The sequence below is a fragment of the Bombus impatiens genome, unplaced genomic scaffold, assembly GCF_000188095.3.
Source record: "Bombus impatiens unplaced genomic scaffold, BIMP_2.2 scf_0107, whole genome shotgun sequence".
NCBI classification, from domain to species: domain Eukaryota; kingdom Metazoa; phylum Arthropoda; class Insecta; order Hymenoptera; family Apidae; genus Bombus; species Bombus impatiens.
Genome location: NT_176526.1, coordinates 1,134,976 through 1,147,052, shown reverse-complemented (window position 1 = coordinate 1,147,052; position 12,077 = coordinate 1,134,976). Strand labels below are relative to the sequence as shown.

The 12,077-nt window shown below is 38.8% G+C and overlaps 1 protein-coding gene across 3 annotated transcripts in view; it reads right to left on the bottom strand.

Annotated features, from left to right (window-relative positions):
* Window positions 1-12,077, bottom strand: part of LOC100747315 (adenylate cyclase type 6) — a 91,641-nt gene that overhangs the window by 37,568 nt on the left and 41,996 nt on the right. The gene's annotated exons all lie outside the window — the stretch shown is intronic.

Here is a 12,077-nt window from a genome sequence, read left to right as displayed (position 1 = left end):
GAAGAAATTGCAAGCGAAATAGTCGTAAAGACAGACGCGAATGAGAAGAAATTGCAAGCGAAATAGTCGAGACTATAGTCGATCGTTTCAGTCGTTTCTGTTGAATTGGCAACTAAGTGACTGCGGATTTTGTCAATATCACCTAATGATAAAACCCGCAATCACTTAGTTGCCAAGCCAATACATGAATTTAAATAGCTTGAAACGATCGAACAGACATGGAATAAGAGCCACGAGATAGCAGGTGATGCAACGTAAAGACAGACGCGAATGAGAAGAAATTGCAAGCGAAATAGTCGAGACTATAGTCGATCGTTTCAGTCGTTTCTGTTGAATTGGCAACTAAGTGACTGCGGATTTTGTCAATATCACCTAATGATAAAACCCGCAATCACTTAGTTGCCAAGCCAATACATGAATTTAAATAGCTTGAAACGATCGAACAGACATGGAATAAGAGCCACGAGATAGCAGGTGATGCAACGTATAGACGAACGAGAATGAGAAGAAATTGCAAGCGAAATAGTCGAGACTATAGTCGATGGTTACAGTCGCTTCCGTTGAATTGGCAACTAAGTGACTGCGGATTTCGTCAATGTCACCTAATGATAAAACCCGCAATCACTTAGTTGCCAAGCCAATAAACCACTTTTTTCATTTTTAGACAGTTTAAAAAGCAAGGACACGTAAAGATAGGATAAATGGGAGGATTTCCAGCCAGCCAAATGACAGACGGATAAAGCTGGGAATAAATAAATAAATAAATAAGTAAATAAATAAATAAACAAATAGAAAAAGACAAGACAATAGGTGGAAAATATCGAAAGAAATCGAATCAGGTGGGCGAAAGGAAGAAGCTGTTCTCGTGTAGCTCGTTGCACGAACGAAACAAGAGACAAATGATTTTTCCAAGTATCGACCTGGCTTGTACGGAACAAAAGAGCGAACGAAAGCCAGCGGATGACGATGAAATCGTTGTGTCCCCCAGCGAGAAACTTGCAAATTCAATTACGGCCACGGTCGCTTGGCCTAATGGCGTGGACTTGGAGGAGCCACTGACAGAACCAGGGGAAAACAAGCAGCCGGAAGTTGAAGAATCCTGCGCAAGCAGAAACGACGTTCTCTTCCGAGAGAGGAGAAACTTTCACATGCGAAACGACCGCAACTGAATATTTCATCATAGTATCTGTATGTGTATCTTCTCGCGTTACGACGCCAAGGCAAACGATATTTCAGAATTCCATGGGATCGTTTGACATGCGAACGAGTCGCCAGAAACTCCTCTCCTCCTATCTGCTTCCTGTCTTTCGATTTATCCCGTGCAGAAAAGTTTCCACGCCGAATTTCACGCCTCCAACTTTGGTAGATACAGAGATACGATTATCTTTTTATTAAAAAAAAAAAAAATTGGTTCTCCTTTCTCGCTCCCTTGAGGGATGAATTTCAAAAAACGCCGAGACACGTGTTTCCTTATTTTTAACGATGAGTTTCTATGCTGAATTTCACGCCTCCAACTTTGGTAGATACACAGATACGATTATTTTTTTATTAAAAAAAAAAATGGTTCTCCTTTCTCGCTCCCTTAAGGGATGAATTTCAAAAAACACCGAGACACGTGTTTCTTTATTTTTAACGATGAGTTTCTATGCTGAATTTCACGCCTCCAATTTTGGTAGATGCAGAGATACGTCTATTTTTTGATAAAAAAATTACGTTCTCCTTTCTCGCTCCCTTAACGGATGAATTTCAAAAAACGCCGAGACACGTGTTTCCCAACCTCAAAAATGGAACATGTGTTGCCCGAGTGAGAAACTGACGGCCACTCCAAATCCTCAACGATAAATAAATTAAATTGGTTGGCAGGATAAGAAAAGGGCGGTGTTGCGCGAGTATCTTCCATCGAACATGCGTTGCATCGATCATGGTATTTCGGTATAATAATACGGCGGTTGTTGCGCCTGGTCAGCTTCGTAGCTCGTTAGCTTGGTCGTGCGTTATTGGCAACGGAAGACGGATTTGCTGGGAAATTCGACGAAAACAGGACTCGCCGCGTCAACAACCATCGAAACGTGACCTGTGCCGGTAATTAGAAGCTTTGCATCCTCTCTTCCATCCTACTCTTCGGTTCAGAATGTTGCTCAGATTGTCCCGGTTGAACATCAGCCTGGCGTATTTAATCGTGAAACTTCGATCGTTGAATTAGGTTGGATTAGCTCGTGAAAGTGTACGTATAATATTGGCGCGTATAATATTATAACGCAAGGGCCAACTTCAGAAATACGCAGCAGGCAGGCAAACGACGAAGGAAGTTCGTACGAACGCGTGTGTCCCCTTACCTGCACTTGTTTCAAGGTCGTAAACATTTTTGTGTTTCGATAATCCGCAGCCGCTTAGTTTCGTAGAAGCCGCTGAAAATGCCTGTATTATTAGCGTCATCGACATAATTTTATATTACTAATATGAATAATAAATTACTACTATAACGTGATACATTAAATTGTATAGTTAGACGTCGAAGCTGGAATTTTCGAAAGATCGCGAGATTCTTCGACGCGGTGACTGCGAGGCTCGCGCAGATACCGAGACCATCGTCGTATCCGTCTCACGTTCCATGGTTGATTTTTCGATTTCTTCATTTTTATAGAATTCATTCGAAGTTCTTACGTTTCTTACGTTTGGCGCAATTTTGTTCTTACGCTTGGATTATACTTGGTTCTTACAAGACACACCAGAGTATTGCAATAGTCGTAGACGATTTTCGAGAACGTGTTACACGTCAGAGGAATATTAGTCAGACGGAATATTTGGAAATTTCATTTGATACTGCTGCGAGACTGGACTAGTGGCTTTCGTTTTTCACTCGCGTAACGCGAGGTTCGCAAAGTAAAATTAAGGGCTTTTCCATTCTTCCTTCTGAATCTGGAGAATCTGGAACTGCGTCGATTAATACGTTACAGAAATATGATTCCCTTTAAAAAGACAAAGCTGACCTGCGCGTGACTTTTACGCGCCCACCTACGGAAAAGCTAATAATATCGAAACATGCTCCCCCCGAAGCCATTCAACTTTTATCTGAAACATTACCCGATATAATCGATGACGTCGAAAATATTTCCACTTAAACCGTTAGGTGACTCACCCTATATGCGTATACATGCGTACGTATCGCTTTCATTGTTTTTTCCACGACTAGGTTAGGTATCAATTCGAATGACAAAAGACGCGTGAAACAGGTTCTGACTTTTCGCAGGTCGGTACTTCGGAACGTAGGACATAAAGTGCCATTTAATGTCACTTATGCTTATCCTGTGTCTTTAATCAGTGCTAGAAATCGGCGTTTCGCTCGGTTACCGACCGAGTAGACTATTAGTTGGATCTAACCTAACCTCAACCTAACCTCAATCCGTTAGAGGCGATAGTAGAAAAATTACTAGACCTATAGGCGCTTGTGCCGTTAGCAAAAAGCAGTATTTCACTTGCTTTTTCGAAACTTTACAATTTCGATCCACCAAAATGAATCCGAACGACGCAAGTGAGGAATTTTTGGCTCGTTGGTCGGACATTTTTCTAGTTGCATGTTGGACGATGACGACAGCGATAAGGGTGACATTGAAAGGATCATCTACCCAAATTACTCGCCTAATTGGACGATTTCATACGATTTTATATAATTAAATAAGAAAGTAATGAGGAATGTTGAAACACGTCGAGGTATTAATTATTTTCGTGAGTCATATTTTCCAGGGCAGTGGAAACAGTTGGTCAGTGAAGCCAGGGTGAACGCACCCTCGAAATTCCCTAGTATGAAAGTTGGTCGGGTCCCATACGACCCGAGTCTATTATTAACGTGAAAGTTTCATAGTGTGTCGTGATGCCGGGGCGTGTTTTCGCGCGTATCTCGATCTAACGCGCATCGATTGCGGCGTTTCGGTTAATAATCGCGTCGTTACCGCGACTAGCTCTTGTTCCTCGGTTCCTCGAACCGGCTGCCTCCTTCAAATTCCCGTGTTGCCGGTGTCACGCGACTTTTCCCGAAAATTGCACCGTAATTTGCGACACACTTCGACAACTTGCAAGTGGGTGTTCTTGCCAACGCTCTTGCCAACTGTTGCCAAATAAAACGACGATTCGCCACACGAACACCGCGGCTTTTCAGCCGAGCGTTTAATTCGTCGATAAAACTGAGACTCGCTATTTTACTGTTTTTTTCAGACTTTGCGTCGTCCAGTCTCGACCCAGGCAACAAATGAATACTTTTAGAATTTCACCGAACGGAAATTAATTCCCCTAAATCCTTGAGTCAATCTTCGAAGTATTTCGAAGAGGTTTTCCGTGAAATGTTTGAAAATGGATGGAAGTGTTTTTGTGCGACCGTATTGCAGTGTACACCGGTCGAAGGAAAAAAAAGTAGACGACTAAAGAATGATAGAACTGGAGGATGCATTCTGTGCTTTCAGTGTAATAAAAGCTAAATAAATTGGCTAGAAGAGGGTGGGGATTGAGTAAGCAAGGGGGCTTGATGGATGAAGATACCAAGCTCGAAAGAAATCCAATAACAACGAACTGTTTCCATGAGATTTCCTAGTAGAGTCCGTGTCAGCTTTATGCTTTCGCGTCATCGATCTGTTTTTCTTATCTCTTATCAGTGGCCGCATATGTTGCCAGCGTGATCGTGTGTAATAGAGCGGCAAATCGACGAGAACATTCTCCGATAGTTTTATTATTTCGCTATTACTAGTCGTTCGATAATTTTCATGGGCAAATAATTTTCAGCTAACAGGTAGAATATTTCAGCGTACGGAGTAACGCGTGAAACGACAGATTTTGCAGCTATCGAATTTTTGAAATAATGTTGATATATTGGAAAATTTGGAGACGTCAACAAGTTCAACAATATCGGGGAAAAATTGGACATTTAGAAATTTTGAAATGTAATTTATAACGAGGAGTAATTATTAATTGGATGAAATGTAATTATTAATTAAGCGAAATGTTGTTTGGAAAAATTGTAAGAAAATATTGGCACGTGCTGAAAGATCTATATTTATCGAATGATACAGGTGGCATTCTGTTTCACGAATTTTCTCCATTTTTCGCGCAACTCGAACGTTCCAACTCTGTCGGGTTTTTTGGCGAGAAAATTTGCAATATGATCTTCGAAGGCGACCAAATTCCTTAAAAATCGGAACAAACTTTCCGGGTAACGCAATATTCCCTTCTTTGAAATTATATCCGAGTTGTTTGGGCAGGAAAGCGCGTCTCAAGTTTCTTGAATAAATTAATTAACTGGTAGGTTGTCTTAATCTGGAAGCTCTTATTGTCTGGCGAGATAAACAGCGTAGTTAATTTGCAGCGTCGGGAAAATAATAAGCTGGATCGTGAAACCGGGAAACAAGAGCGAAGAGGATCAAAAGAAGATCCTGGTAGATCGAAAAGGCTATCTATCTTGTAGAAACTGCTGTTCACCACGACAGCAGTTCATCTCGCGTTATCCGAAATGAAAACAGGAAGCCTGAAAAATTGTTTAAAAGGAAGTGGTTCCCTCTTGATCTCCTATTCAATTTCAGTTTCATACGAATAGTGGGAATTTGATAAATTCCGTAGACCCAATGCGCGAAGTAAGTTTCACAAAAGATCCGACGTGAATCGAAGCTGAAGCACACGCGTAAGTTAAAATTGAGAAGGGTCGATGGAAAAATACCTAGTCAGGAGAAAAATGGAGGTTCAAAAATCCCCGAAGAAGAGGGAAGCTAGTAAATTTAATAGATGCAATCCCTAAAGTGAATTTCACAAAAGATCTGACGTGCATCCAAGCTGAAACACATACGTAAGTTAGAGTTAAAAAGGGTCTATGAAAAGTACTGAGTCACGAGGAAAATGCCAAACTTCCCCACGAGCTAAAAGCAAATTTCCAAGGAAGAGAAAGGTAGACAAACCTAACCTCTAAATCAGATTTGGATTACCTTCGAAAGTGACTGCTTTGCACAAAAAGAAAAGAAGAGTTTTGGGATGTCTAGGTTCAAAGAATAGGAGTTTGGTAAATTTAGCAGACATGTTCCCTAAATTAATTTCTCCAAGAGTCTCGGTGTGCATCGAATCTGAGGCAGACACGTAAGTTAGACTTAACAAAGTAGCGAGTCGTAAGAAAAATGCCAAATTTCCCCACGAGCTAAAGGCAAATTTCCAAGGAAGAGAAAGATAGACAAACCTAACCTCTAAATCAGATTTCGGTTACCTTCGAAAGTGACTGCTTTGCACAAAAAGAAAAGAAGAGTTTTGGGATGTCTAGGTTCAAAGAATAGGAGTTTGGTAAATTTAGCAGACATGTTCCCTAAATTAATTTCTCCAAGAGTCTCGGTGTGCATCGAATCTGAGGCAGACACGTAAGTTAGACTTAACAAAGTAGCGAGTCGTAAGAAAAATGCCAAATTTCCCCACGAGCTAAAGGCAAATTTCCAAGGAAGAGAAAGATAGACAAACCTAACCTCTAAATCAGATTTCGGTTACCTTCGAAAGTGACTGCTTTGCACAAAAAGAAAAGAAGAGTTTTGGGACGTCTAGGTTCAAAGAGGAAGGATTAGGTAAATTTAATTCGCATATTCCTCAAACTAAGTTCTGCGAGAAATTCGGTGCACACTGGAACCGGGACAGCACGTGTAAATGCACCACTGTCCAGAACCTGAAGTTCAGCTTTATTAGGGTGAGGCAGCGTCTTCTGTGAGTCGTGTTCAGCGTCCTTTGAACGAGCGACTGTTCAATTCCAACGACTTCCAGTGGTTGCTGGTACTCGTCAAAGCGGTGCCAGACGTGTTAACACGGAACACGACCAAGCTACTGACAAAAGGAATTTATCCTTAGAGGATAAAGTGAGAATTTGTAGATGTGTTTTTAGATATGGTCCAACAGCATGTGCTGTGTATTTGAAAGAAGCCCGATAATACCACAACGACGATCCGCTTTTAGCATCCTCCAGATGTTTTACAGTTGACGTTGCATTTTTCTATAAAACTGTACACAGCTGTGTACATAAACTATCTACAAGTTCTGCGGCTTTTTCAGCTTAATGCTCCATCTATGACTGTCAGGAAGTTTCCATTAGTCCACGCATCTCTAAAACTTACTAAGCTGCATCCAGCTTATTTGTAAATACGCCGGATTCACTCGTCCATCTATTTCGCTTCTTTACCGTATCTTCGTTTAAACCGCTCTTTTTTTTTTTTTTATTAGTTGTTTACATTCACAATTTGTCCGATTTGGACATTTGGTAGAATTTTTTGGCTGTTTGATTTTGTAATTTGTTATTTAGTACTAAAGTGCCTTGCTCAGTCGCGTCAGTTGCGTTGCTTTGTAAGCTGCCACAGTTTTATACCAATTTGAAAAACTACCCGTTCGCGATGAACGAAAAGAATGGTATTGGAGAATCTAAACCGAAACAGAGCCAGAGCCAGGAAGAATCCGCGTCTGAGCAGCCGGTGGGACGTGCGTATGCTGTTGAATCGCTGGCGGTCGGTAAAGTGTCAAGTTTAGATTCGAATTCTTTTGTCGGTTGTACACGGAAAGTGGAAGGAACGTAACAGATACGGAATTTCGCATATTCTGATGGAATTTACGGGGTTGAGAATGGCCAGATCAATGTTTCCCTAGGTTTTACCAATAAAGTTTGCCCTCCGCAAACTTCCCTCGCATCGATATTTTCGATACAGTATGCTTGCGGATTTCAGCAACGAGAGCGAAAGCTAATTGACCGAGAGCAGCGGGCAATTTCGAAAATTGCCCGAGGCTTGCCATTCGAATACACTAAATTCTAACCGCACGGAAAATCATTCTTCACCTTCGATCAATTTTTCATCCATTTTATTAAACAGTGCAGGTTTTAGCGAAAGACCATTAACATCTACGTCCTCCTATCCCATTTACTTAAGTAGATGAAAGTACTGAGAATGAAACGAGTACTTAATTAGACGTATGTTCTCAACTTTTAATATCTTCAATTTTATAATATAATATTCTGGAATTCTAAGATATCTGACTGCCACGGTATTTGCAAATTTTATTGCTTTCGGTTTTAGTAATATTTCTTGATTTTGGTATTTAATTTTTTCAATGTTTCTAGAATTTTTATAACTTTATATTGTGTCAATTTAGGGAATTTTATAATATCCCCAGCTTTTAACATATCTGGTTGCCACAGCAATTGCAAATTTGATTGCTTCCAGTTTTAGAAATATTTCTTGATATTGGTATTTAATTTTTTCAATGTTTCTAGAATTTTTATAACTTTATATTATTCAATTTAGGGAATTTTATAATATTCCCTCCTTTTAATATATCTGGTTGCCACAGTATTTGCAAATTTTATTGCTTTCAAGTTTAGAAATATTTATTGATATTGGTATTTAATTTTTTCAATGTTTCTAGAATTTTTATAACTTTATATTATTCAATTTAGGGAATTTTATAATATCCCCAGCTTTTAACATATCTGGCTGCCACAGCAATTGCAAATTTGATTGCTCTCAGTTTTAGAAATATTTCTTGATATTGGTATTGAATTTTTTCAATGTTTCTAGAATTTTTATAACTTTATATTATCCAATTTGGAAAGTCTACAGCTTCCAGTTGTACAAATATTTCTTGACTTTGGTATTCAATTTTGTCAATGTTTCCAGAATTTTTGTAACTTTATATTATCAAATTTGGTAATTTTGTAATATTTCCTCCTTTTAACATATCTGGTTGCTACAGTATTTGCAAATTTTATTGCTTTCAAGTTTAGAAATATTTATTGATATTGGTATTTAATTTTTTCAATGTTTCTAGAATTTTTATAACTTTATATTATTCAATTTAGGGAATTTTATAATATCCCCAGCTTTTAACATATCTGGCTGATACAGCAATTACGAATTTGATTGCTTCCAGCTTTAGAATTCTTCAGAAATATATCTCGATGTTTCTAAAATCACATTGACCTTGATTTTTATTAATATACCCATTTTTATTAATATTTCTAGATATCAGTATGCGATTTCGTTCGATGCTAACAAAATTGCAACGTCTTCGATTTTATCGATATTCAACGTTTCAATATCTCCAGCCACTGCGATATTTCCACAAATTTTCTTCTTTCCAATTTCATCAATATCCCGGAAAATTCCAACCTTTCTATCTGCTTCGATACTTCCAACTTTCCCCGAATATTTCAAAAATTTCTCAACATCTCCGAGGACTCGCTTCTAATTAACAGCACCGAAAATAAAAGGAATTGCACAGATGTGAAAATACGAAATACCAAAAATTCTATATATTTACCTTTTGCCCATTTCTTCTATCGTTTTATTCAATCGCGATAAAACCTGTGAAAAAGGGACAAAAAGGGGGTGAAATTCACATCAGAGACAGAGCTTAAGGCGACGAAAGCGCAATAGCTCGAACGTTCAAAGATTTGCCAAGGCTTTTTCGTAAAACGAGAGTCTCGACAATTTGGCAAATTGCAGCGAACGTGTGAAAGGAAAGGGCGAGGAAAAGGCGATTTCCAACCACGTCAGCGATACAATAATTCTGTTTCCAGATGAAAACTACGTGGCAACTCCAATCGCCGGAACAACTACCTTCACCTAACGACAAATATTTCGTCGCGATCGAACCTCTTTCTGTATTTTCACTCACTTGCTCCTTTTTCTTCTTTGTTTGATAGAAACTCGTGGCTAGAACCGAGAAGCCTATGACCACGATTTATCATAGTTCGGCGTAATTTATCATCCAAAGAAGAAGGTCAAAGAGCGGGAAAATTGTACAGTGTGGAAAGAAACTTGTGGAAAGTTCCACTTGAAGTGGCCGTAAGTTCGAAACGAATGCAGGAAATGCAAAAGCAAGCCAATGTGATAAATAAATAAATGTATAGAAACGTCGTTCTCACGTTTCTTTCATTCGCGTTCGAAATCGAAGTAAAATTGCAACGTGTTTGGAATATCGGTTTGTTTGAGCGAAGTTAAAAGTTACGACAGAAGGGGAACGAACAAAGCTGATAAGCTTTTATATTTCAAACTGTGGATAATAATGAAAAGCAAAAAAAAAAAAAAAAAAATATGTGAAACTCTGGTCTAATTAATAAAAATAACACGAAGCAGGGATTTTGTTACGGTGCAGGTAGCTTGGAATTGCGGTGTTGCAATTTTCCTTCGTTATATAAAATTACCAAGCGAGTAGATAATAACATTATTTTCTCTTGTGATTTAATCAGACAGAAAAATCACAGCGCCGGAACCATCCATTCTGTGTCTTAAAATTTACTCTCAGTAGACTTTGCCTCGTATTATCGACGTTGCGTTAAAATCTAAACGTTCCATGTTACAACGATTGAACGCGAGTTTGACAAATCAAGAGAAGCGTATCTCGAGTAGAAAGAGTGGCAGGTATGCTAATATTAGGTCTAGTAAACGAGTGCTTGGATTTTTCGATAACGTGAAATTGAATCAAATTAAACGAAATGAAATTTCACTAAATTTCTTCCTCGAAATAATTCCCTCGCTGTCTTCCTTCCTCCTTTATTTAATAAGAGATTATTAACTAGCAAAGGGTCGATACTTGGCCAAAAATTTCTGCCAACTTTACGCCTGTCGTGATCGTAACGTTCCCTACACTGAATCCATTTACTATGTTCGCTTCAAGATCTGCCCATAAACCCGAGCCATTTTTCCATAAAGAAAACACATCTAAACGTTCGTTTCGCCTTCGAAAGCTTCTCAACTTTTTCATATATATATATATATATATATATATATATATGTGTGTGTGTGTGTGTGTGTAAATTCTATAGAATTCAAACTACCCGCCAACCGATGTTTTTACTTTTGCTCTGTTTTACCGGCAGTCGTTGTGCCGAATAGATTAGATCACGAGAGAAGATCGGTAATTTAGGATTCTCGATTTTCCAGCTAAAATTTGTATTAGATTTCTTATTAACTCTTGCTGTATTTAATTTCACTATTCCCAAAATAAGCTCGATTTTACAGAATCGATTGTCGATATATATATATAAATATGTAATAACGTAAATCCTTGGGGTAAATCGGACGATCGCTTCTATAAAATCGAGCTTATTTTGGGAATAATGAAATTAAATACGGTAAGAGTTAATAAGAAATCTACTACAAATTTTATATATATATAAATTAAATAAATAAAGTAAATTATATATATAACGAGAGAATCCTCGATCACTTAGTTGCCAACCAAAGTCGAGAATCGCGTAGAACCGCGAATACTATGTTCGTGGAAATTCGTAGCTTTTCTCCTGTAATCAAAGAAATGGAATCTCGCGAGAAACTTATTTCAATCGTTAAGCGTTAAAACCTATAGTTTTAGTGTTCGAGCGTTTCGTACGTTTGCAAATATCACGTCGATTGTTACGATTTCGAATTTCCTATAAAACCTTCGAACTCTCCGCGTAAAAATCCGCGGTCTAACGAGTCCGAGTCCGTCGATCCGCTTCCACTCTAATTCATTCGACAGCGAAGAATATTGCGAGAGAATCGGAAAATCTAACGCGACGATTTATTATATTTCGTTATATCTGACGAACGGCGAGAATGAACATTTGCCGGCAAGTGTTCGATGGAATTCAAAAGTCTGCTTAACGTATGCAATTTACATGCTGAACATTACACCGAGGAGGAAATATTATACGAAGAAGGTCGGAGGAAAATCCTCGCGCACCTGGGTCATCGTTCTTTTACGAAAGCTTTTAATCTTCGTTGTAATGGGTTGAAAGTTGGTTGTAAAAACTACCTAAGTAGCCTAAGGGAGAAATGGGAGAAATTAAACTTTGCGCTGCTTCGACTTGTTGCGATATTTTTCCCATTAAATGTGGGATATAAAAGTGGAATGTTATTTTCCTAATATCACGACGGATATCGTTATATTACGTGAACGTTCGTTTGGCGATCTTTCTAAGAGACAAAAATACGCAACGATAGGGCCATGAGCCAAAAACTGGTCGTGAGAGTTCCTTCGCGCCACCCGATCGCCACATGGCGTCTCAATTTGCCGCGATTCTTTTTGCCCGATAGAAGCGT